Source organism: Suncus etruscus, chromosome 17 (genome assembly GCF_024139225.1).
Source record: "Suncus etruscus isolate mSunEtr1 chromosome 17, mSunEtr1.pri.cur, whole genome shotgun sequence".
NCBI classification, from domain to species: domain Eukaryota; kingdom Metazoa; phylum Chordata; class Mammalia; order Eulipotyphla; family Soricidae; genus Suncus; species Suncus etruscus.
The window spans coordinates 75,701,793-75,726,669 of record NC_064864.1 but is presented as its reverse complement, the minus strand read 5'-3'; the positions used below and the strand labels follow the sequence as shown (position 1 = coordinate 75,726,669).

Below are 24,877 nucleotides of genomic sequence, written 5' to 3'. Positions count from 1 at the left end.
TTTCTTTTTTCTTTCTTTCTCTCTTTCTTTCTTTCTTTCTCTCTTTCCTTCCTTCTTTCTTTTCTTTTCTTTTCTTTTCTTTTCTTTTCTTTTCTTTTCTTTTCTTTTCTTTTCTTTCCCAATTCCATCTCTGTTTGGCTCATGGAACAAACGACTGATTATAAACACAAAGATGGAGCATGAGTTGATCTATACTCATGTTACAAGTAACTTGTGTTACTTCTGGGTGCTACTAATGTGAGGGATCCTGTCTGCCCTGAGTGGTATGCAGAGGATGGGATTCAGGGATTGTTAGTGCCACCAGGTCTCAGTAATGGGCCTTTATTACTGGAGCTACCGAGACCCACCCAGCACCTGTGCCGTCCAAATCTGACCTGTCCATTTTCTTATTTCTTGCACAATCACAAATACAAGACTTGGAGCTCTTTCCAGGCCTTACAGTTGGAATGTTTTAAGCTTCAGCAGGATAGCTGTCTTTGGGTCCCTAAAGTTGTCATTCATGATTATCATTGTTGGTATAAGAACAGTATTTCCAACCTTCCAAACACTGGTCTGTTTCTGTGGGGTCACTCACAAGAGGCAGCACAGATTACCTCATTCTTTTTTTTTGGTTTTGTTTTTGTTTTTTTGGGCCACACCCGTTTGATGCTCAGGGGTTACTCCTGGCTAAGTGCTCAGAAATCGCCCCTGGCTTGGGGGGAAAGATTGCTTTATTCTTTAGAAAGAAGATGATAAAAATTTAATGGGTGGGGGGATAAGAGGTACATCTCTGTTGGAGTTGCAGTAAATACGCAGGGAAATAAAGTATGTAAAAGTTTGCTTATTGGAAGAACACTAGGGAAATAAAAAAAATAAGAAATAACATACATTTTCAGGAAGGGAAAAACACGAGAATTAAAGTGGATTTTATTATTTGGGGGTTGGACTTGAACATGTTGCAAGTTAATTATGAAAGAAATACATGTTCTAAAGGGTACTACACAGTTCTTGGCATTTATTTATTAACAGAAATATTAAATTTGCAATTATATCACTAAGAATTGTATCACCCTTTCCCTGGCTACCTACTTGTATCAGGAAATGAATCTTGAGGCTGAATCCTACGGACCCTTAAATAAAGTGTGAACTACATTGAAAACCATCGCTTTGAGAGAGTGTTCTGGTTTGTTTCTTAGGCAGGACTGAGTTAGAGATGTCCTTCCTCAGACCCAATACTCAGGGCTTATGCTTAGAACACTGTGCAGTCCTCTAGTCCTCCCTGAGACATGCCAACTTAGGGTCTTGTGCTTTGGTGTCAACATATTTAAAGAGTCAGAATAACTTCACTTTCCTACTATATATCGTCAGCTATTGACTCACTCCAAAAGGATGAGTTAATTAAAGATCTTTGCACAGATAGAAGGATAATAAGATTTTATAAGATAAAGATGTAATTGGGACAGAAAACACAGAAAACACATCACTAGCTGGAAACATTGAAGACATTCACTTCTAAATCCCGATATGTAAAGCAAACCTTTCACAAGATCGATACTGTTGAATGTTCCTTAAATATAATCATGCTTGTAGAATGTTTCCGTGAGTCTTCTTATTGGAAACACCATGTATTTCTTTCTTAGTAGCACGAAGTAGAAAAGAAGTGCATATATTTAATTGTTTAACTCTCTGATTTGGGGGCTACTTGGGGGCTCTTCCCAGATCCATACTCAGGGGTACCACCCAGCAATGTTCAGGGGACCTTGTATTGTGGGAACTGAACCAGTCAGGTCTGCAAGGTAAACCCCTTAATCCTTGGGATATTTCTCTGGCCCAAGTGCAAATTCTTAAGAGGAAATCTCTCTGTATAACATGACTAATGCTTAATATATTTTTGTAATGTTGTCTTAAATGAACGCTATAAACCTATACTTCCAGCAAACTTATCCCAGTCGCATTGGTACAAACATACATTTTATAAGCAGGACACAGTCACTTGTGCATTGATGCTTTCCTGAGATTATACCTTCTTAGTGCATATGAAAACGAATTAGGTTTGTGTTTGTTTGTGGTGCTTTATTAAGTTGTTGGGTTGTTACAGAGAAAGATGTGAGCAGCATGGCATGCTCCTCCTCTCTCCCCATGGTTGGGAATCTGGTGTGCTGAGATGCAGCATGGACTGTTATGAATTCTATTCCAAGACTTACCAAAATAATTAAAGGGTGACTCAGCTTCCAAAGCTGAAGAGAGCTTGCTAAGCTCCTTCATTTCCCCATGGAATGCAAGACCAAATAAGCCCATTTAAATTAAATTGGTGTAGTGTAAAATAAAAATAAAATTCCATGAGCTGGTGAGACCACTCCAGGCACCGTGATTCTAACCCCTTAGGCAGACAGGTCTGATAAAGCAGTGTAGTGTGGAGAAATAATACCAAGCCAGTAAAAAGATTCTCACCCCCAAGCCCCAAACTAGACTCCTTTATTCAAACCAGTTCCCAAAACCAAGAAGGGAGTGGGGGGAAGGTCTAGCAATCCAGGTAGAATTTGACATATCAAAAGAAGAGGTTACCAGGAAGAGGAACAGTGGAACACTTTTGTTTGAGGTTGATAGATGGAAATTAGTTTGCACAATTCTGGAGAAATGCATAATGTTGTTAGAGTTTTAAAAGTTCTCAGCTATTCTAGTGAATGTTTCCCAATTGCTAGGATGTTTTATTGTATGTTATGATGTAGCAATAGACCCTGATTAACAGTGCTAAAACAAGAATGTTTTAGCAAACTTATTTTCAAACAGTATATATATATGCAGAAATGTTCTTATAATTATGTTTAGAAAAGTTTAGAGAAAGGAACTCGGATGTTCTAGACTTGTATTACAGTGCTTGGTGTAAGAATGTTTAACAGGGATGGAGAGATAGCACAACAGTGGGGCAAATTTGCCTTGCATGCAGCTGACCTGGGAGGGACCTGGTTCTGGCATCCCATATGATCACCCAGCCTGCCAGGGGTGATTTCTGAGTGCAGAATCAGGAGTGGCCCCTGAGCACTGCTGGGTGTGGCTCAACAGCTGATCAATCAATCAGTCAATAAAGTTTAAAAAATAAAAGAATGTTTAAGAATTTTCAAATTACGTGTATCTGCAGAAAGGCTCTAATATTTATGTTCAGAGAAGTCTATGAAAAATTTTGTGATATGTATAAGATATGGAAAATACTGGTTATTTTGAGAATGATGTATACAATTTAAACTTTGATGCTTTGAGTTCTGATCTGAGTTTCCAGCCTCTGCTGAGAAAAGTAGACAAATCTTTTGTAGCTTTTATATTTTTTGTTTTGTTTTGTTTTGAGATTTGTGTGTTTTTTTTTTAAGGGGGGCACATTCAGTGACACTCAGGGGTTACTTCTGGCTTTGCGCTCAGCAATTGCTCCTGGCTTGGGTGATCATATGGGACGCCAGGGATTGAACCCAGGTCTGTCCTGCGTCAGCCACGTGCAAGGCAAGCACCCTATCCCTGTGATAGCTCCAGCCCCATTTTGTTTTGTTTAAAACAGAAATGGTGAAGATGTAAGGTGAATCTAGGAAAAAGACTTAACAAAAGTGTTTCCCCCAACTTTCTTTTTTCCTCACCTCTTCTTTTGGCACATAAAAGCCACTACCCTGAATAAACTGAATGGGTTACTGGAACACAATGAAAGACTCTATCCCAGGTTCCATCCTAGGATCAGCGCAATGACCAAGACCACCAATTACAGAAGATGAATTAAAACGACACTGAAGGAACAGAATTTCTAGAACCACAAAGAAAGACCAGCATAAGCTCCATTTCTTGAAGTTTATCACCCATGAAGGAGTAGAAGTCTTCCATACATCACAAAAGCACCCAGGGGAGAGTAAATGAATATTCAAGAGGTCTATAGTTAATCCCATGACAGTAAACTTCAAGGGTGGAGACACCCTGTATCTCTTAGGCCAAGGGAATTCCCTAATATCCCCATTATTTACTGTGCCTATGCAGGAGAAAAAAAGTACAAAATAATCTTTTTTATTCATTGATCTATTTATTTATTTAATTTTTTATTACTTCTTTGTCTTGATGTGGATATTGAAGTTGGTGAGTTGGTGTCTCCATTTTTTTTCTTCTTTTTCCTTTTTGTGCTCTGCCATGTTTATATTTCATGACTGTGGCTGTTACACGGCGCTAGTCTTTATTGCTGCAGTGCTCACTGGATATCTTATTTGATACTTCTTTTTGTATTGTTGTGGTGTTTCAATTCCTTGTTTCCTTTCCTCTCTCAAACTGAGGTTGAGAGCCTCTAGAAGGACTCTGCCCATTTTTGGCTTTTTGATTCTTACCTCATTTTATTGCTCTTCTTATCTTCAAACAAAGCCACATAACTTGAACTATCTAGTTCCGCCTCTCAAATAGAGGGGGAAGTAAGGGATAGTACCAGGACCAAACAGATGTATGCTCACTAAGTGTAAGCTAGACACAGAGGGGACCACTTATTCTAGCAGCCTGGAGGTTGAAAGTGGGGGATATGGGATGCAGGTGGGAACGGGGGGGGTGGAGGGAGGGCAAATTTGATGATGGGAATTTCGCTGATTCTATATTAATATGTACCTAAAATATTACTGTGAAAGATATGTAAGTCAATATGGTCAAAATAAAAATGTATAATTTAAATAAATAAATAAATAAATATAAGAATTGACTGCAAAAAAACCCTCTAATTATAGCTTGTTACTGTCTTGGTTTAACTTTATACTAATAAAGTTTGCATTTTAAATATAAAAAAATGCCACTACCCTGCTTCATCAGACCCATCCCCCTAAGGAGTTAGAAACACAGTGCTTGGGTTGGTCTCACCCGACTTGTGGGGTTTTATTTTTAATTTACAGCATAGTGCATATGATTTAAGTCTCCGATATTTCTACTTTCTCTTCAGATCATGAGAGATGTGCTGATGTGGTTGTTACCTTCTCTTTGAGCCTATTAGTGTAGAGAGCACAGTGGACTGGGAGGAGGGAAGGACCACTATCCATCACCTCTGTGCTGGAGCTTCATTCTGCTCCTCTCCTATCTTCACTAATCTCACTGTCCACTTGCCCAGGCCAGACCAGTTCCTCCTTCAGTTACCTTTGAATACCAGAATGAGCTCATCTCATGTTGAGGAGTGGGGAAGCCAGTTAAATATCTGATAACTGTTCCTGCTACTATGCACTGTGAAGAAAAAGGATTTGGTAGTCACTTAAAGTCTTAAGAAAGAACACTGTTCTTTATATTGGAAACTACTTATTCTTATTTCATACTTCCATTACCTTATATCGCAGTAAAGTAACTTGCATGCTTTAAATTCTAAGAGGGATGTTAGGGAAGCATCTCCATGTCGCTTGGGAGGTTGCTAAGGCATGTTGTCATGCTCAGTTATCTCTCTTTTGGAAAGCACTTATTGTATGCATGCTCAGAGTGTGGGGGAAGAGGTACAGAAGCCCCTTTCAGGAGAGAAGCCCCTGTTTTCACTTCAGGAAATCCTTGAAAAAGGAACTCTCAGACCAGTTGCATTTGCCCACAAAGCCTTCTGAGGTTGATGGTGGATTCCTCAAGAGCCTCCTGCCAAAGCTCTCCGAATATCTCTAACATCCCTCATCCCATGTGGGGATGATCTCTGAGACTCAGCTGTCCCACTTTAAATGTATTGGATTTCCCTCGTCCTAGAACCCGTGGGTTGCCTTCACACTATACGTAGTACCTCCACCTATAAACAAGGTTAGAGCAAGTCACCATTCAAGATGAGAGGACACAAAAGTTATGACAAGAACCATGAGATGCTCTTACTGCTGTGTATCTTCTTAGCCTTTCTCTTCTCGATCTTTTTGTATAGAAGAGCATCGTGCAGAACATTCTGACCGGGATAGTCATGTACGCCCAGAAACAGGGGTGGTAGTGCTCTGGGTCGCTATCGTTTATTAAGGATCAGTGTGTCTCCACATCATCACCTACTCATCATACTGATATTTGTGTTACATTTAGTGTGCAGATGCTCTGCCTTTAAAGCAGAGAATTCACACACACACACACACACACACACACACACACGCACGCACACAGGGCCATCCTTTCTCAAATATTCTAGCTGGAATGGAATCAGGACAGTGACAAGAGAAGGATTTGCAGGAAATGGCTGTGAAAACCTAGTGTTTTGGGGTATATATTGGAAGGACATTTGGGTCAGAACAGGGATTCTCGGGAGAAAATGGAAAGATGGGACATGAGCAGAGCTTGATATTAAGAGGGCAAACAGGCTTCCCAGATGGGATTAAACATTAGTTTAAGAGCCGGAGGTTTGCTTCTTGAACCAAATACTCAAGTTAGTACCGGGACTCATCTATCCTTAGATCTTCCTTTGGATCTTACTAAAGGCCCCATCCCTATCACCTGAGAGACCAGTAAGACAGATAGAATGGCTGGTGGAGAAGGAGTAGGAGATCAATGATGCATTTGCTCTTGGAATAATGAAATGTTTTATGCACGCACAGACACTAAGCATTGGTCATGTCTATGAAGAGGAACCATCCATGGTGTATCCGGGGTCTATGTCCAGTGTTTCTGGTTAGTATTTAGTTCGGGCCATTGTAACAGGTTTGAGGTATGCATGAATGCTCAGACATGAATCCACACACTTCCATATCCATATTTGTGTCCACAATGAACAGCCTGTTGGCAGCAACCATCTCTTTACATGAACAAATGTCAGTTCATAAGTTCACAACATGCTGTTCAATGACACATAGTGAGGGCCTCTCCAGGAGGCTAAAGGGGGCCCACTGTGAAGTGTGGATGACTGTGGATCTTCTTTGAGTGCAGGTAAGGGTAACAGAGCCCCAGTATCTCATCCAGGGGACAGAGGTGGCCATTTCTCAGCCTCAAACACAAGTGAAGTTTGGAGAGAAGATACCCCAGATCTCGCTTCAAAGATAAGAAATAAGAAAACACTTCTTATAGCAGATGTTATTAGTTGTTGTTTTTGTTTGCTTGTTTGTTTTTGGGCCACAACTGTGATACCCAGGGGTTATTCCAGGTTTTGAGCTCAGAAATTACTCCTGGAAGATTCAGGGAAGCCTATGAGATGCCAGTGATTGGACCCAGGTCAGCTGTGTGCAAGAAAATGTCATCCCCTCTGTGCTAGTTCTGACTCCCTTTGTGGTGGTTTTCAATCAAAAATAAGAATTTGTATTAATGTTAATGCACCTTAATTAAGGTTAAAATAATGTCAATTCACCTTTCTGTTGGGTGCATCTTTCAGATTCTTTGCATGAGCCTTTCTTGGTTGGATGTTTCCTGTCAAAAGATTTTTTTTCTCTTTTCCTCCTTTGCCATGGTTTGACCAGCCTGTGTGTCGATGGGTGCAGACTTCCACCACAATTATAGTGTGAAACACCACACACACAGTTGTGTGTGTGTGGGCAAAATTCCACCCCAGTTGCAGTAGGAGTCAGAAGGCTGGTCTAGCCTGGTTCACAAGGCTGCTTTGAGTCAGCCTCATACCTCATATGTGGTGATCGGACAAAAGGTTCAGCCCCATGCTCCTTACTTCATCTGTCCTTCTTACCTACTCTTTTTGATTTCTCACTTTATTTCTTTTGTTTGCTTCTTTTGTTTGAAACTTTGCCCAATGGTGCTCAGGGCTTTCTCCTGGCTCTGAACTCAACAATCTCTCCTGCCAGGCCCTGGAACCCAGGTGGGATGCTGGGATCAAACTCTGGTTGAGCACATGCGAGCCCAGCACTTTAACTTCTATTCTTTTTTTTTTTTTTTTTTTTTTTGGTTTTTGGGCCACACCCGGTGACGCTCAGGGGTTACTCCTGGCTATGCGCTCAGAAGTCGCTCCTGGCTTGGGGGACCATATGGGGCGCCGGGGGATCGAACCGCGGTCCGTCTCCTAGGCTAGCGCAGGTAAGGCAGGCACCTTACCTCGAGCGCCACCGCCCGGCCCCAACTTCTATTCTTATGCTGGACCCAAGGGCTGATTTTTCAACCTTGGGCGAGTTGGGCACTAACCACTGTGCTTGCTTCAGTCAAAGGAGAGGGAGGCGGGAAGGAAGCCTCTGGCCTCCTGCCCAGGCGAGGCCTCATGTCCAAGTTCCGTGTAGCTCTGCCGTCTCACAAACACCTTCTCCACACACACCCACATCTGTCTGGCCTCACTCTGAACATAAATGCCTCCAAGAAGCCACGGTCCTCAGTTGCTTCCCCTCACTAATCTTAGGCAACGAGCTACTCAGACAGAGTGCCTATCCACACATAGGCTTTCTCTGGTAGCTCCATCCTGGGACTCAGTCATGGTGTTCAGGCCCAACTCCAGGGCTAGGTTGGCATGTGAAATTGTTTAAACAGGAATCTAAAACTGGGGGGGGGGGGGATAGAGAGAGGTATATGTGAGAGAGAGAAAGAGAGAGTGAGATGTGTGTGTGTGTGAGTGTGAGAGAGACAGAGACAGAGAGAGACTGGGTTACTTTAGAAGAATTGCATGGCAGGAGCAATAGTGCAGCAGGTACTATTTGCCACACACACAGCTGACCAGTTTTGAGCCCCAGCACCCTCTAGGGGCCTGAACAGTGGCAGGAATAATTCATGATTCTAGAGCCAGGAGTAATTCCTGAGCATCTCCAGGCATGACCCCAAACCAAAATAAAACAAAGACTTTGAGAAAACTTGCTTAAATAAAATCAGAAAGAAAAAATGTAGACTTTAAAATATTTCTTCAGTGCTTATTGCTCAAGTTAGGAAAATCAGATATTTCAAATGCATGCAGCCTTTCATCCCCAGTGTCTTACTGAGTAGAGCAGCATTTAAAAATAAACTGTTATGCAATTTCCCCATTTCTGTGCAATTGCCTTGAGTTTGTTTGGGGATAGGGAAGAAAGTGAATGTACCTATGCACTCCCAGTCCCTTATAGTGGTTTGTGAGAGAAACTTCTCATGTGAGAGACAGATCAAATGGGGACCCTGCTCTTCCTTAGTAGTGTGAGATGAGCGGAATTCCAGTGTTCCTGTTCTCTGTTTCACTATCTGTAAGATGACCCATCTATTAACCCTAAACAAAGGTGCTCCCCCAATTTCCTCTTTCCTTTTTAGCTAGATCTTTGATATGTAAAAGCCCACCTGGATCACTTAACTCCACCCCTGAATTAGGATGGGCTTAATAAAGAAAGTAGTCTGGCTTTGTCGCTCAGAGAGACTGCAAGTCAAAAAGTAAACTGACTCTATGACTCTTTTTAGTTTGGCTTGGTTTATGGATTCTTCGTGGCTACCCTACCTGAATCAAACCTGTCCACGAGGGGGTGGAAATACATGTGTGGGGGGACTTCACAATGTGGGGATTTATTTTACAACCATCCTGGTGCACTAACATTTGAGTCTCTTTGGAGCTGTGACTCCCACAGCATACTTCATACTTTCTTTTCCAAAAACTTTTCTCTGCCCTGGACCATCTTCCTGGCTGCAGCAGACACTTGTGGAAATGCCATCTGTCTTATTGGCAAGAGCCTGTGCTGGGAAGTACTTGACTTTGCCATTCCAGGGTGCGATTAGCCTCCTGTGAACAATTAACAGGTGTAGTGACTGCAGCGTGAAGGGCCAGGACTGGGGGATGTGAAGGGGTGGAAAGAAGAGCTTCTGGTGGGAGAGAGATGCATGTGGTTCTCAGAGGACCCCCAGGCTGCCTCTCTTCTGCTTGGCACATTGGGTTTCCTGGAAGGAGCCATATATGGTGGACTCAGCTGGATGCCACTCTGACAGATAAGCTTGGTGTGGCTGTGGTGCCAAGTGTCCCGTGCAGCAAGTGTCCCAGCTGAACGTCTAAGTCTGTGCCAGGGCACTTCTACACACGTCTGTGCCCACCCTGACACCAGATACTTCCTCTTTCCATCTCTGTCAGAGGCTGAACATGAATAAGTCAACCCAGTTCAGAAGGACATGGTCATTGTCTAGGGCAAGTCTATATCCCATCCCCAACTCTAGGTGGGCTGTGTGAAGTCCATGGGATCCATGAGTACATAAAGTCCATTGGGGTCAGTGAAGTCCATGGGGTCCACGAAGTCCATGAAATTCCTGGGTCTATGAAGTCCATTGGGGGGTTCACGAACTGCCCGGTGTCCATGAAATCATGATGTCATGAATCCATGAAGTTCACGTGCTCTATAAAATCCATAAAGCCCATGGGGCTTATGAAATCCTTGGGGTCTCTGAAGTCCATGAAGTCCCTAGGGTCTATAAAATTCATGAAGTCTCTGGGACTCCATTGGGGTTCATGAAGGGTGCTGTACTCCTTAAAAAATCCTCTGTTGGTATAATTCAAGAAAGAGAACTTGCTGCTCATAGGAATGAGAATGGGAAGATCCCATGCAAATGTATTATTTTACCTTGACACTTCATACTTTGGTATGACAAGGGCACAGTTAATGACTGTTAGATGACATGGAATGAAATTTATAAACATAAAGCAATCATTAGGATAATTGATCTCTCCAAAGCCAGTCTTTTCAGAGAGAGTGGGGTTGGGTCAATTGTTTCGGGCTCAGCAGATTTACTTGTGTCAGATTGTAACTTCTAAGAATAGCTGGGATGGGTCAATGATAAGTGAGTACTAGAAAGGTGATGGTAAATAGGTAAATCTATGAATGACAGATTATAGATCAGTGAATAAGAGATAAACCACTTTATGCTCTTCATTCTGACACCACATTCCTGAGCTCTGATGTGGGGCCTGATTGTGCCTTCAAATATTTATCAAAATCAAGTACAAGGGTTGTTGAATTTGGATAGAAATAGAAAGGGCTGTGTCTTCACTGGAGTAGATGTGCCTGCTTCTTTCTTCTCATTGGGATTGAAGCCATGGGAGCATTTCTTGCCTTTCCTGTGAATTCTATTGGGTGCACAAAATAGCAGCTACTTCAGCTGAGAGAGTCCATGGGCGTGGGGGCAGTTGTGCCCTGTGCTTGGGAGAGGTGGATCTTCCCAGAAAGTCCTGAAAGCTGAGGAGCCTTAAGTCCTTGAACCTAAGAGCATGTCTTATATGTCCTGGTCACCCTTTCCAGTCATTGATGCACAGGACTGTGGGAACAGTGGTCTGGGCACAGAGAGCGGGTCCATTTGGGTCCCCATCCTCAATTTTACTTTTAAGAAAGTGCTTCTCTTCATTGCCCCACCCCCGATGTCTTGTGTCACTATATAGTTCTGTTTTGTTTGTTTGATATTCAGGACTTCTCCTGGCTCAGAACTCAGGGACAATTCCTGGAAGGTCTTAGGGAACCACATGGGAAGCCAGGGATCAAACCCAGGTGCAGTGATGTATTACTGTCCTCGTTGCTGGAGTACCTCTCTGGCTTTTTACCATGTTAATTTCTAAAACTCAGTCATGCAATCAAGATTCTACAGTCCCTTTCTTTTAGAAACTTTGGCCTTTGAGATCCTTCATTAGAAAACATTATTCAGGAATCAGTTGATCGAACATCCATAGATGCAGAACACTTCGCTCCACCTAATTCAGAATTATACTACGACTCTCTGAAAGAAATTTTAAATTTTATTCTGTCTGGTACTATCTTTGATTTCTGAGTTTGTGTTTATATTTTAGGGATCCTGTGATAGCCCACCCAGTGCTAGTATCCAGTTCTGTCTCTATAAATGGTTATAAAAATTATAGCATCATACCTACTGCATGAAACAATCTCTGAATTTACAATTTCAAGTCCTAATTGGGTACAATTAATTAGAGACTAGTTTTATAGGTTCCTTTGATAATTACATTAATTAGGAAGGATGCACAGTAATTTGGTTCCATTGAAATGCTAGCATCCCTACAGCTGCTGGTTGGAGAAACTCTTCTCATTGCCAAGCCCCAAAGGCCATACTGGGGCAGCTGGTGGTGCCATTTGGCAGTGTACCTGGAATTCTGGGAGCCTGTAGATTATTCCCTTCCCCATAGATTTGTCAGTAGTCCTCCCAGAGATTAATTACCATCTGGAAAAGCCCAGGAATGGTTTTCTAATCTGTAGAATTCATCCAGTGGCATTGAAGTTAGGTGTGGGGGTAGTATCGAAGCTGTAGAGCAGGTGGGTGGGTGCCACAGGAAAGGATCTGGTACTGTATAAGGGGTGAGGGTTACATGCAGGTCCTCAGGGCCTGTGGTCTCGCTTAACATCAGGCTCCTGATTGATTCTCCTTCTCCAACACATTCATGGTCATGATAGACATTTGGACTTTAGGATCTTTCTGGAAAGAGGATATTGCTTGTTTACCTGAACACCACCTTCTCAGGCATTGGGGAGGAGAGAAAGGCCAGGCCTTTTGGTCCTCGGAGCTGCCTTCCTGCCATTCCTACTGGTCCTTCCCACGTGAGCAGTGGCCCTTCCCCCTGAAGACTGAGCTCTTGCAGAGGTCAAGCATTATAGTTCAATAAGATTGAATTCAGACTTATTTTTTCTTCTCTTAATGCAACTTATGGCAATTTTATTAATTTAGGGGACCTTGGATGGCATCACCTAAGTGAAAAGTACAGTCAAGTCTACATCCAGGCTAGATGAATAGATTCCACACAGGATGCTTAGCAAATAAAAGACACACAGTTGGCTACCAATAGTGGAGAGGCATCATCTTATTGAGGGTTGACATGATGTTTCTTCTTCCAGGTGCCTTTGTAGAAGCAGGGAAGGCAAACATTAACCCCTTCTGAGAAGTTCATCACTTTTCTTTTCTTTGCCTTTTTCTTTTTGGTTTTTTTTTTTAGGCCACACCCATAATGTTCAGGGGTTACTCCTGGCTCTTCGCTCAGAAATCGCTCCCGGCTTGGGGGGCCATATGGGACACTCAGGGATTGAATTGTGTCTGTCCCAGGTCAGCTGTGTGCAAGGCAAACACCTCACCACTGTGCCATCACTTCGGACCCAATTTTTAATAATGATATTGCCATAAAATGGTGCCATGTCAGGCATGAGATTAACTGTTACTATGCAACAACATATATAACTGTGTTCTAATAAAGGGTGTTCTTCTGAATTGTCACTATAGAGCTCTATCAGGAGGAACATCAATGGGTCACTGTTGACTTTACACATCCAAGAAATGGAATTTGATAGTTTCCATTGAATTTCATATCCTTTTCTCACAATCCTCCGTTACACATGTGGATGAATGACGTAACCAAGAAATGGTCATTTATTCCTCAGGCTTCTGTTTTCTGAGTCTGGGTAGGGTAGGACTATAACCCAGCCCTCTGGCATTTAGGAGACCCAGAAATCACTGGAAGTTTTGGATAAAGTTACAACTGCTAAGTTCTTGGGAGTGAAAGGTCACCTGCCTTTGACCTTCCACAAGTTAGTGCATTTTACCCACATATATTTATCACCATCACATCATATGTTTCCTTAGCACAGTGCATAATATGTTCCTATAAGAGTTTCATAGGATTCATTATAGATTCTAAAAATAAAGGAGATAAAAGTGTGAATTGTGGGGCCAGACAGATAGTGCAGGACTTAAGATACTTTCTGTGCATGCAGTTGGTTAGCCCTGGTTCCATGCCCACCCCGCATATGGCCCTCTAGGTGCCATGACCACTGCTGAACACAGATCCAGGAGAACCATTGAGTGTCCCCAATTACTACAATTCACAATTAAGAAATAGTGACTTAGACAACGAGTCCTCACACTAACAGATGTAAGGGATCCGAGCTGCAGAAAACACATTTTCTCTCTTTCTAGTTCAGGTCAACTTAATACAACAGAAGAAAGTGAGAAATGAACAATGCAGGGGGCCACTGGGTGGACAGAAGCCTGAAATTCTGAGTTGAGAGAGTTGAAATTTGATAAAATATTCAATGCGTCTTCTCCACAGTCATCCTGGTGTCTATTTCAGGGGTATCAGACATTATATTTGCTTCTGTCCCAAAGGCCCACAGAAGAAAACTACTTATGAGTCAGAGTTGATAAATATAGAAAAAGGACTTAGTTCTAGGTTAATGGATTTGAAAGCCATAAGATGAGACATATCAACTCCTTAAGATGTAAGCAACTCTGGTTAGTAATACAGTTTTAGTATGTTCTGTAAACTAGGACTCATTATCTGAAATGGAAGTCTCTATTTTTGTACTGGAATATCTGAGATTTTATTTTATTTTATTGGTTTTAGGGCCACACCTAGTGGCACTCAGGGGTTACTTCTGGCTGTGCACTCAAAATCACTCCTGGCAGGCTCTAGGGACTACATGGAATACCTGGGATGGAACCTGGGTCTGCCACATGCAAGGCAAACATTCTAACTACTATGCTATTGCTCTAGCCCCAACATATGAGATTTCAATTAGGTTCCAGCCTTTTATTTGCTAACAAAAGTTTTGACATTTCTTTTGGCTAAACTTTGTTATGATTAGCTTTAACCAGAGTCCCCTCTTCCTCAACACCATTTCCCTCTGAGTCCAACCCCAGTGATGCCTCTTTGAGTCATCGAATCCTCAACTGTAAGGGCAATTTGCAGGGTTCTTGGACTACAGAGCTGTCATGGGGGTTCTGGACACAAAAAAAAACCCCAAACTGTAGCATTTTTGAAAGTCAAACTTGAGAAAAAGAGTTTTTTGGGGGGGATTTATAATAAAAGTCAGGAGTAAGAGTGAATTGCTAAAATACACATTCCTGAAAATACTTTGTATCAGAAAAAATTTCAAAGAGAATTCTGGTTTAGGAAAAAGCAGACTCAAGAAAGCATGTCTCTTCATTATTCTGTGGTCTCAGAATACAAGGAGGGTGACTTAGTTTTGGCCATTGACCAAATTCAACCTTGAACTGTGTGTGTGTGTGTGTGTGTGTGTGTGTGTGTGTGTGTGTGTGTTTGTGTGTGTGTGTGAAATCTAGACACAAGGGTGGCACTTTTTGGCACAGACTAAAATAATGCCCTGAGTAATCATGGTTGCTTCCATTGGAAAAAATTCCTCATAAAATACATGTCTAAAAAAATCAATCATGAAATTTTCCTATACATGGATGCATATGGAATCTATCATGCTAAGTGAAATAAGTCAGAGGGAGAGAGATAAACACAGAATGGCCTCCCTCATCTATGGGTTTTGAGAAAAATGAAAAACATTTGTGTATTGATTCTCAGAGACAAAAATAGAGGAGGACTGGGGGGGTCCAGTTCTCGACATGAAGCTCACCACAGGAATTGTTTAGTGCAGTCACAGAAATAATTACACTGAGAACTATCATAACAAAATGTGGCTGAATGAGGGAAGTAGAAAGCCTGTCTAGAGTACAGGCCGGTGTGGGGTGGGGAGGAAGGACACTTGGGGTTTTGGTCATGGGAATGTTGCACTGGTGAAGGATTTATATATATATTTAAAAAAATCAAAAAAGTAAAGATAAGGCCTCCCAATTCTTACCACAGGCTGTGTTCTTTACACTGACTGTATAGAAAGAGGAGGTACAGTAAATGCACCCCATATACACCTCAACCCAGGCCCTTTGCCTGGTCTGTATTATGAATTGGGGGGACAAAAAAAAAAAAGAAAAAAAGAAAAAAGAAAAATCAATCTGCCTCAGTTCACACTAGGGAGCTGAATGTAGACCGGAAAGGAAAGGAAGTTCACTCATTATCTGCTAATTGCAGTCTTGAAAAGAAGTAAAGGTAAGAGGAGAGTTGGAGCGTCTGTGACATGATGTCAGAGAAGGCATTGCTGAGTGATGGGAAGTTGCCGAAGCCCTGACATCTTTCGAGGCTGATGATCTCGCCCATCCCTTCACTTCTCCTTGATCACTAGGTCCACATCGTCCTCGTGCCATACTCACCAGGTCCACACAGTCGAGTCTCATGATCACCACATCCAAGATCACCAGGTCTACGCAGTCTGAGTCTCACGATCATCACATACACATAGTCTGCCTCATGATCACCAGGTCCGTGCAGTCTGACTCTCACAATCACTAAATCCACACAATTCAAGTTGCCAGCAAGAATGTCACTTACTAGCCAGCACCAGTCACAGGATGGTCCCCTGATTATTTTGGGGGTGTTCATCTGGGAAGACTTCAGGTCAGCAGTCAAGAAGGGGGTGGTTTCATTAGCTTCTCTCCAGGAAGGAGCCCCTGAAATCAGACTGTGTCTGTCCTGGACAGTGTTCTGTCTTGGCAGAGCTCGAGAGTTTCCACAATTTCAGAGCTAGTTTCATTGCTGCACTCAGTCTGGGCTGGCATCCTGCTGCCAGTTGTGATGGACAGAAAGAATCATGGGAGGAATTAATTAACAGGAGCGGGGAAGTGGGACTCTGAGCAAGTATATTTGAAGAGCTATTGATAAATGATAAATTATACTAGTCGACGCTTTTTCTTGAGAAACATTAGAGAAAGAGAAATGATGGGTCAGACTTGAGACAAAAGCAAGAAGCATGTCTTGTACCTCATAGATCCATCTATCCATCTGTTTAACTAAAAATATAAATCTATTCATGCTTCCATCTAACTTTATAAGTTACCTGAAAGTTACAAATTTGTATATAGAAAAAAAAGAAATTTGTATATAGATATATATCTCCATTAACCTCGCTGTATTATATTACACACACATGTCTGTTGCCCAACACTGCTTTTTTTGAATTGTAAAAATGCCTTACATTTGGCGAATTTCTGTCTCTATGGATATGTCTAAATGAATATTTTGTCTATGAACACAAATAAAAGAGCAAGAAGAAATGATAGCCTTTGGAGTATTATTTTCAACTTTTGACAAGTTTTCCCAGGTCAAATCGTCTCTGTTCTTTCTGATATTCCTCATGGGTAGGCCAGGGGACCTGTGAGATTTCCAGCAAAGGGAAATGGTACCATTCAGCCTGTATCCTATGATGGGGAAGGGTGGCCAGGTTGTCTGTGGTAAATTGACAAGTCACTTCCCCCGGAAATGAAGCCTGAAAGAGCCATTGAGGAGATATCAAAGAGAACTTTTTTTTTTTTTTTGAGAGATTTGGGTAATACTCCAAGGATTTCACTGCTTATGACATTTAAAAGCTAAGTTTGGAGAGCACTAAAAATACACTGGAGGGAGTGATCATGCACTAGTGGGGAATGTTGGAGCGCTTCGAAAGGTTCCTGCTATTTTTAAGGCTTACTCCTGCACTACCTGCGCATGAGTAGAGTGGGGGAACAGAGGCAGAGGCCCCTGTCCCCAAGAATCAGGTGGCAATGTCTAGAAACCTTTCTCATATTCTTTGTCAAGGCCTAGGAAATGTTCTTTCTTGCAGATCCAGAGAGATGGATGAAGGCTCTGAACTAAAGCACATGCTTTGCAGAGCTGTAGTGATGGAGACTTTTTTTTTTTTTTTTTTTTTTTTTTGCAGCATCTCTTGCTCCTAGTTCACAAGGGAATTGTGTATAATACCAGCAGATGTGTTCAGGGTATGGTGTGGAGCAGCCCAGTGTCCCCAACAACCTTCCTTAGGACCGAGGTGACCATCCTGTAGTCAGTAGAAACACTTCTCTCCTCATCCTAGCTGCTCTGGGCATGAGGGTGAATGGTGGGAATGGGGTAGATATCTGGAAACACTGGATAGACAAGCAGACACTGCTCCTCCTGTGACAGACAGATAGGAGGCTACCCTCTTTGTCTGCTTTGTCTGCTTTTCTGCTCTGGGGCACTCTTAAGACTGAGGCAGAGCACTGTGTGGTAGGAGGATTTCGGGATCCTCGTGTTCCTCTTTGCTGGAGAACTTAAAGCTGGTTTCTCAGGGAGCATGAGCTCCTGTCCTTGCTCCTCTGAAGATTCTACGTTTATTGGGATCTAGAATTCCTAGATCCATTGCAAAGATGCAGGGACTGGTGCTTGGTGTTGGTTTTCATTAATGCACAGGTTTGATTTCCAAGGCTCTGGTGTGTGAACCCTGACCCAATCCCCACCTAGCCCAGATGCAGCCCAGGCTGTACCTGGGGAAGGTACACTGATAGTTTAAGCTTCCAGGAGAAGGGCCAGGTGAGCCCAAACTGTGGGGAAAGAAGCAAAGTGACATGGTTGTGTCTGCAGGCTTTTCTTAGGATGTTGGTAGCAGCTCTGGGCTTGCAGCAGGGTCTCTCTGGCACTGTATCTGTGCATGGTTAAAGCAGGTGGTGGTGCCAACTACCCTTCACAGGGAAGGCTTTGACAGACATCAGTCCTCTGAATGCTCTGATCGAGCTCAGAACTTCCCCAGTTCCTTCCATCCTGATATTTAGTCCTGAAAAAGCTGCTTTAAAGAGCAGATCCTCTGGGGCTAGAGGCATAGTCCAGCTGGTAGAGTGTTTGCCTTGTATCTGTCTGACTCTAGTTTAATCCCAGCATCATATAAGGCCCTCGGAGCCCCAGGACTGATCTCTGAGCACAGAGCCAGGAATGACCCCAGAGTACCTCTAGGTATGCCCCCAAACCCAAAAAGAAGAAATCAATCAAATACAGAGCCAAGCCTCTAATGAAATCCAAGACATGCTTTATCTTCCTTTTAAATATATTATCAGGGATCCAGTTGCTGTTTCAGGGTATCTTTAATGGTCACTGTAGGTGGCTCTTCTATTTGGGTATTTATGTGCTTTACAAAAAGGAGCCCACAGACCCATAGCAATGAGTATCTCCTTCCCTCAGAAGCCTTAGCCAGGCTGCCATCTCACAGGGAACAAAAATATCTTGAAGGAAGCTCTGAAAACAAAGATCTGCAGAAGGGAACTATCTCAGGAGTATATGGAAATGCTATGTCTAAAGCTGGTCCTTTGGGCCATCATGGAAAAGCAAAGCTGCCAACTACTGTTGGCTAGAGGCAGTTGGTCTATCTATACTTCCAGAGGCTGCAGGACAGAACAGCCAAAAACAGGCTTAATTCTGTCTGGTATTGGAAGGAGTGGGTCATATCCAGGGGGGTCAGTAAATGAGAGTAGCAGAAAGTCCCTCACAGAAGGCAGCAGACGCCTTAGCAGAGGCAAAGGCAGTTAGGGACAACAGGCAGGCCATGGCTTTGGCTTCTTCTTTCTCTCTCGTACTGTATCTATTTGGTCGCTTTTTATAGCTTCCTTAGTGATCTGCAGTTAATTAACATCAATGAATGAAAATGTTACAGAGCACTTGGATTGCATTTTTATCTTCTTGGTTTTTTTCTCCAGCAAATTGTCACTCAGAATATCTTGGAGACACGTGTTAACATTGAGAGTAGGATTCTTCATGTTTTGCAGTCGATCTTGCAAATGTGGATCTTATTTTTTTTTTAAAGAAATACTGATTTGTCATTGTTTCACAGTTCTCTAGCCTATCAGAAGTGTAGCTTTGCATGCATATACATATGTGTATGCACGTATATATATAATATGATAGGTACTTATCATCATGCCCACATCACCCCTGAAAACAACCGCTCTCCTCAAATTTCCCAATTCGCCCATCTCTATTATCCCCCCAGTGACCCTCCTGGTTTTTGCTGAGTTGTTGCCTCAATGTTTATCTGTGCATTGGCTTTAGTTATTTATATTCTGTGTCAGAATGAAATATCAGTTACTGCTTTGACTTTTCTTTTGTTTTTCTGTTACACATTGAGTTAAATGATCCAGAAGTTGTCTTTTGCTTCTTTCTTATTTCTCTTGACTCACTCAACCCCAGATCCCTTGGTGTTATCCCAAAGGGCATTGTTTTACCTCTTCCAGTCCCATCCCAGCTGGGAAAGTGGGTTCCATTGAGTCTCTTGACCCCATGTCATGCTGGGCATTCTTTATTCTGTGGGTGGACATTTAGCTTAAGTCTTGGTCTGGGTTATTTTGAATATGCTGTTATAAATACAGAGATTCTGACACCCTTTATAGTTGTGTCCCCAAGTCCTAAAATAAACTCACGACTTATTGCTGGTTAATATGGAATTCCATTTTTTCCTTTCCTTACACCCATTTCCATAGTGAGACATTAATTTATATTATTTACATTTTCCCCAAGAGTGTATGGAAGTTGTCTTCACATCCTTGCCAACATATTTTGTTATCTTTTGACTATAGGTCCTGTTTGTGTCTGAGGGCATAAGCTGTGGGGTTGACTCTAATTTCCACCATCATAGCTGGCGTTGAACATTCTTGTACTGAATCACTGCATGTCTTTTTTTATCTAGGTGTCAACTCAGGTCTTTTGCCCATTGTTGGAATTAGGAGGCTTGTTTCGTTCTTGAATTGTAAGAAATCTTTATATATTTTAGGTGGCAACCTTTTTCCAATAGACAATATACAAAGATCTCCCCATTTCTAGGTTGCCTTTCTGGCTCTGTGTAATTTCTTTCATGCCATTGAAGCTCTTGAATTTCTGCCATTTCACTGTTTAGATTTCCTTGCCAATATAGTTGAGTCTTCAAATTCATCTTGGATGTTGCAAGATCTCAGCTTTCAGGAAGACTTAAAAGAATATTTGAAGGCAAGATAAATGCTGCTTGCAGGACAAAGAAAATACACTGACTAAAGAACATTTCTTAAGGGCAAACTCTGAGTAAGAGCCTGGGGGTGACTGGGGACCATATCTGACACAGAGTCAGAGGCACAGGTATCTGGGTCTCAAGAAAGTCTACCTCAGGGATATTAACCTCAAACATATATTCAACTGTGGCTCTAGATCCTGTTCTTCCACTGAGGGTGAACATTTGACTTGTAGTTTTTTTTCTTTTTTTCATTTGTTTTGGGGTCTCACCTGCAGTGCTGAGGGCTTACTCCTGGCCAAGCACTCAGGATCACATCCCCATGGGACATCAAAGACTGAAGTCAGATTGCCTGCCTACAAGGCACGTGCCCTCTCCACTATATTGTTGCTCCCATCCAATATAAGCTTTTTTTTTAATGCAGAGAAAAACATCTTCTAAGATGTAACTAGAGATTCTTAATTGTTGATTTCAAAGTCATTCTGAGGCACAATTACCTCATATTTTTGAGAAAACTACCAATAATACTTTACACAGAATGTGATTGGGGTGATTTAAATAAGGAAATTGCACATTGATTCTTAGCGTATTGGTACTACAGGAAAGGGAATTTAACTCTGCTTGGCTTAAAAAAAAAAAATAAGATCTGACAAGTCATGGTTCTTGCTTTCTAATTGATGTTTGGAATAGTGACCCAGGGTTAACTTTCAATTACATAAAATAGTCCTGAGATCAGCACCTTAATATGCCTTTGAAACAATTGCTCAGTCCTTTTGCTTTATGTGGTGCACTTCATTATTTGTGCCAATAACTTACGATTTTAGAAATAAGACAACATTGCTTTGTTGCATGATCATAGTTTATAATAATGCACGGTCTATGTAGCATTCCCCAGTAAGGGAAATGTTCATTATTATCTTGAATTTTAGTTATTCAAGAAAGAAAGAAGAACGTTGTACTTATTGGACCTTTATTTTGTCAGACTAGTGGCTATTCCCTAATCTCATGAGACAAAAAAGAGGACGTGTCTTAAGAAGGTAAAAATCTTAATAATTTCATGAAATGAAGAAAAATCTCGTCCATCAGAAGGTCAGTAATGTTTCCAGAAAAAAGGAAAGACAGAGTGGAAGGAAAGTCCACATGGCAGCCTAATGAGACATAAATCTTTTTTTTTTTTTTTTTTTGGTTTTTGGGCCACACCCTTCAGTGCTCAGGGGTGACTCCTGGCTGTCTGCTCAGAAGTAGCTCCTGGCAGGCACGGGGGACCCTATGGGACACCAGGATTCGAACCAACCACCTTTGGTCCTGGATCGGCTGCTTGCAAGGCAAACGCCGCTGTGCTATCTCTCCGGGTCTATCTATCTATCTATCTATCTATCTATCTATCTATCTATCTATCTATCTATCATCTAACTATATCATCTATCTATCTATCATCTATCTGTCTGTCTATCTATCTATCTACCTACCTATCTATCATCTTTTTGTTTTGTTTTGTTTTGTTTTTGGGCCACACCCGGCGTTGCTCAGGGGTTACTCCTGGCTGTCTGCTCCGAAATAGCTCCTGGCAGGCACGGGGGACCCTATGGGACACCGGGATTCGAACCAACCACCTCTGGTCCTGGATCGGCGGCTTGCAAGGCCAACGCCGCTGTGCTATCTCTCCGGGCCCGAGACATAAATCTTTTAGTACAGTGGGTGTGCTTGTTCCACAGGAGACCTTCGTGTCCAACAGCCCTTTTTCTTTGTGTCAATAAGTTTTTATTGAGAATATTCTGCATGCAAGTCCAACAGCCCATTTTAATGTATTGACAGTATACCATTCCAATGGACAATTATATCTTGATAAAGCGGCATATGAATGGACAAATGAGAGGGTAAGCCAGGCGTTCCCTAATCAGACAGTACCCAAATAGGACCATTGTGTTTAGGACAAAGCTCTCACTTCCCTATTTTGAAGTAGACACAGATATCCTATGACTGAAAATATTTTAGGACCATCCTCAAAGAATCATAGATATGCAATCTGTTTTCATCATACACAATATTTCACAATGATACAGAGCTATGTGTCAGTTCACAGGCATTTACCTGTGGATCTGCACTCAGCAGAAGACTTTAGGAGATTGCACAGAAAACATCAATATTTATTGTGAATTTTATTCAGTGGCCTGCCCCCACCTGCCTTTCAACAGAAACTAAATTCCTCCAAGGTGAGCCTCACTGAAAGAATTGAAAGAAGCCCCTTCCACCGCAAGTTCCTCAGTAGTCCCCGATTCTCCTCCAGCTTTTCCTGAGATGCCCCTTTAGCTGGGTTCTGCATGTCTGAGTGGCTGATGACACCTCTGAGTGGAGCCAGGAGATGATCCTGGGACTCAGATCCCCCCCAGCTTCCTAGCTGCATTCACAGGCCCTCTGTGTGCCCTGCCAGCCCCAGAGCTGCTGCTGAACGCTGCTTTGTCACTGCACAAACATCATAAAGATGGGCTCTGTCTGTGAGGCCAATGTCCTGGTGAAGACAGTATCATAGTTTGAGTTCTGGCCAAGGCTGACATGCCTTGGAGCCCTGGTATCCTCAGCTCATGTTGCGTTTCCATTTTCCCATTTGCAAAACTGAATCCCTGCTGGGCCCCTCAGATCTTAGGATGTAGTAGAGAAAATATATTTTACACTGTAGAATATAGAGGGAGAAATGCATGATGTGTATATGTAAGGCAGAAATATTCATGACATAGTATAAATAAAATGCAGTAGGTAAATGTAAGGTAAATAACATGGCAGGTATAATATATATGCCTTTATATATTATATGGTACTGCATATTATAGTACCTATTTATACAATATAGTATTTAGTATTAAATTCCACTAAAACATAATTATTTATATTTTACTATTTATATTTTATGTTTATATAAATGAATTTATATGCTATTGTTATATTTAATGCATTTAATATAATATATACATTCTACCATGATCCATTATATTTACATGTGATACTTATTTCATATTTGTTTATTTAGCAACACAAAGTTTTGTTTTACTAAGATCCATGCCTGAACATTCCTAACCAAGAAAACTAAATTTTCTTCAGATTTTCTCTGTTTTATAAGTTCTACTCTTCCAATAGAAGCCAAAGAACATGGCTTAAAATAGTTTAAGACTCAGCACATCTTTAGAACCAGATATATCCAGAACTAGAAGTGAAATCAGGTCTTGTAGTTATTTCTACAAGGGATGAGGGTGATGACACCCAGTTCTTAAAAAATTAAGACATAGATTTAAGCTGATATACAGAATACTAAATCTCAGATTTTTTTTAACTGTCTCCTTTCATTTATATAACTACATAGATCTGCATATCACCTCTTCTTCTGTCCATCTCTTCATCCATCCCTCTATCCATCCATTCATCCATCCATCCATGCATGTACTTGTGGTTTGAATTGTTAGGTTATATATTTTTTAAATATTTTTATTTAAACAACTTTATTACATACATGATTGTGTTTGGGTTTCAGTCATGTAAAGAACACCACCCATCACCAGTGCAACATTCCCATCACCAATGTTCCAAATCTCCCTCCTCCCCACCCAACCCCCACCTGTACTCTAGACAGGCTTTCCATTTCCCTCATACATTCTCATTATTAGGACAGTTCAAAATGTAGTTATTTCTCTAACTAAACTCATCACTCTTTGTGGTGAGCTTCATGAGGTGAGCTGTAACTTCCAGCTCTTTTCTCTTTTGTGTCTGAAAGTTATTATTGCAAGAATGTCTTTCATTTTTCTTAAAACCCATAGATGAGTGAGACCATTCTGCATCTTTCTCTCTCTCTCTGACTTATTTCACTCAGCATAATAGATTCCATGTACATCCATGTATAGGAAAATTTCATGACTTCATCTCTCCTGACAGCTACATAATATTCCATTGTGTATGTGTAGCACAGTTTCTTTAGCCATTCATCTGTTGAAGGGTATCTTGGCCATTTCCAGAGTCTTGATATGGTAAATAGTGCTGCAATGAATATAGGTGTAAGGAAGAGATTTTTGTATTGTATTTTTGTGTTCCTAGGGTATATTCCTAGCAGTAGTATAGCTGGGTCGTATGGGAGCTCGATTTCCAGTTTTTGGAGGAATCTCCATATTGCTTTCCATAAAGGTTGAACTAGACGGCATTCCTACCAGCAGTGGATAAGAGTTCCTTTCTCTCCACATCCCCACCAACACTGCTTGTTCTCATTCTTTGTGATGTGTGCCAATCCCTGGGGTGTGAGGTGGTACCTCATAGTTGTTTTGATTTGCATCTCCCTGATGATTAGTGATGTGGAGCAATTTTTCATGTGTCTTTTTGCCATTTGTATTTCTTCTTTGTCAAAGTGTCTGTCCATTTCTTCTCCCCATTTTTTGATGGGATTAGATGTTTTTTTCTTGTAAATTTCTGTCAGTGCC

General features: G+C 41.7%; 1 protein-coding gene and 1 non-coding gene across 2 annotated transcripts in view; both read left to right on the top strand.

Moving 5' to 3' along the window:
- The window catches only part of CSMD1 (CUB and Sushi multiple domains 1), a 942,957-nt gene that overhangs the window by 67,288 nt on the left and 850,792 nt on the right, over window positions 1-24,877 (top strand). The window lies entirely within an intron of this gene.
- On the top strand, window positions 15,394-15,527 carry LOC125995567 (small nucleolar RNA SNORA51). Its single transcript, XR_007491066.1, has one exon. It is a non-coding gene; the product is annotated as a small nucleolar RNA SNORA51 (small nucleolar RNA).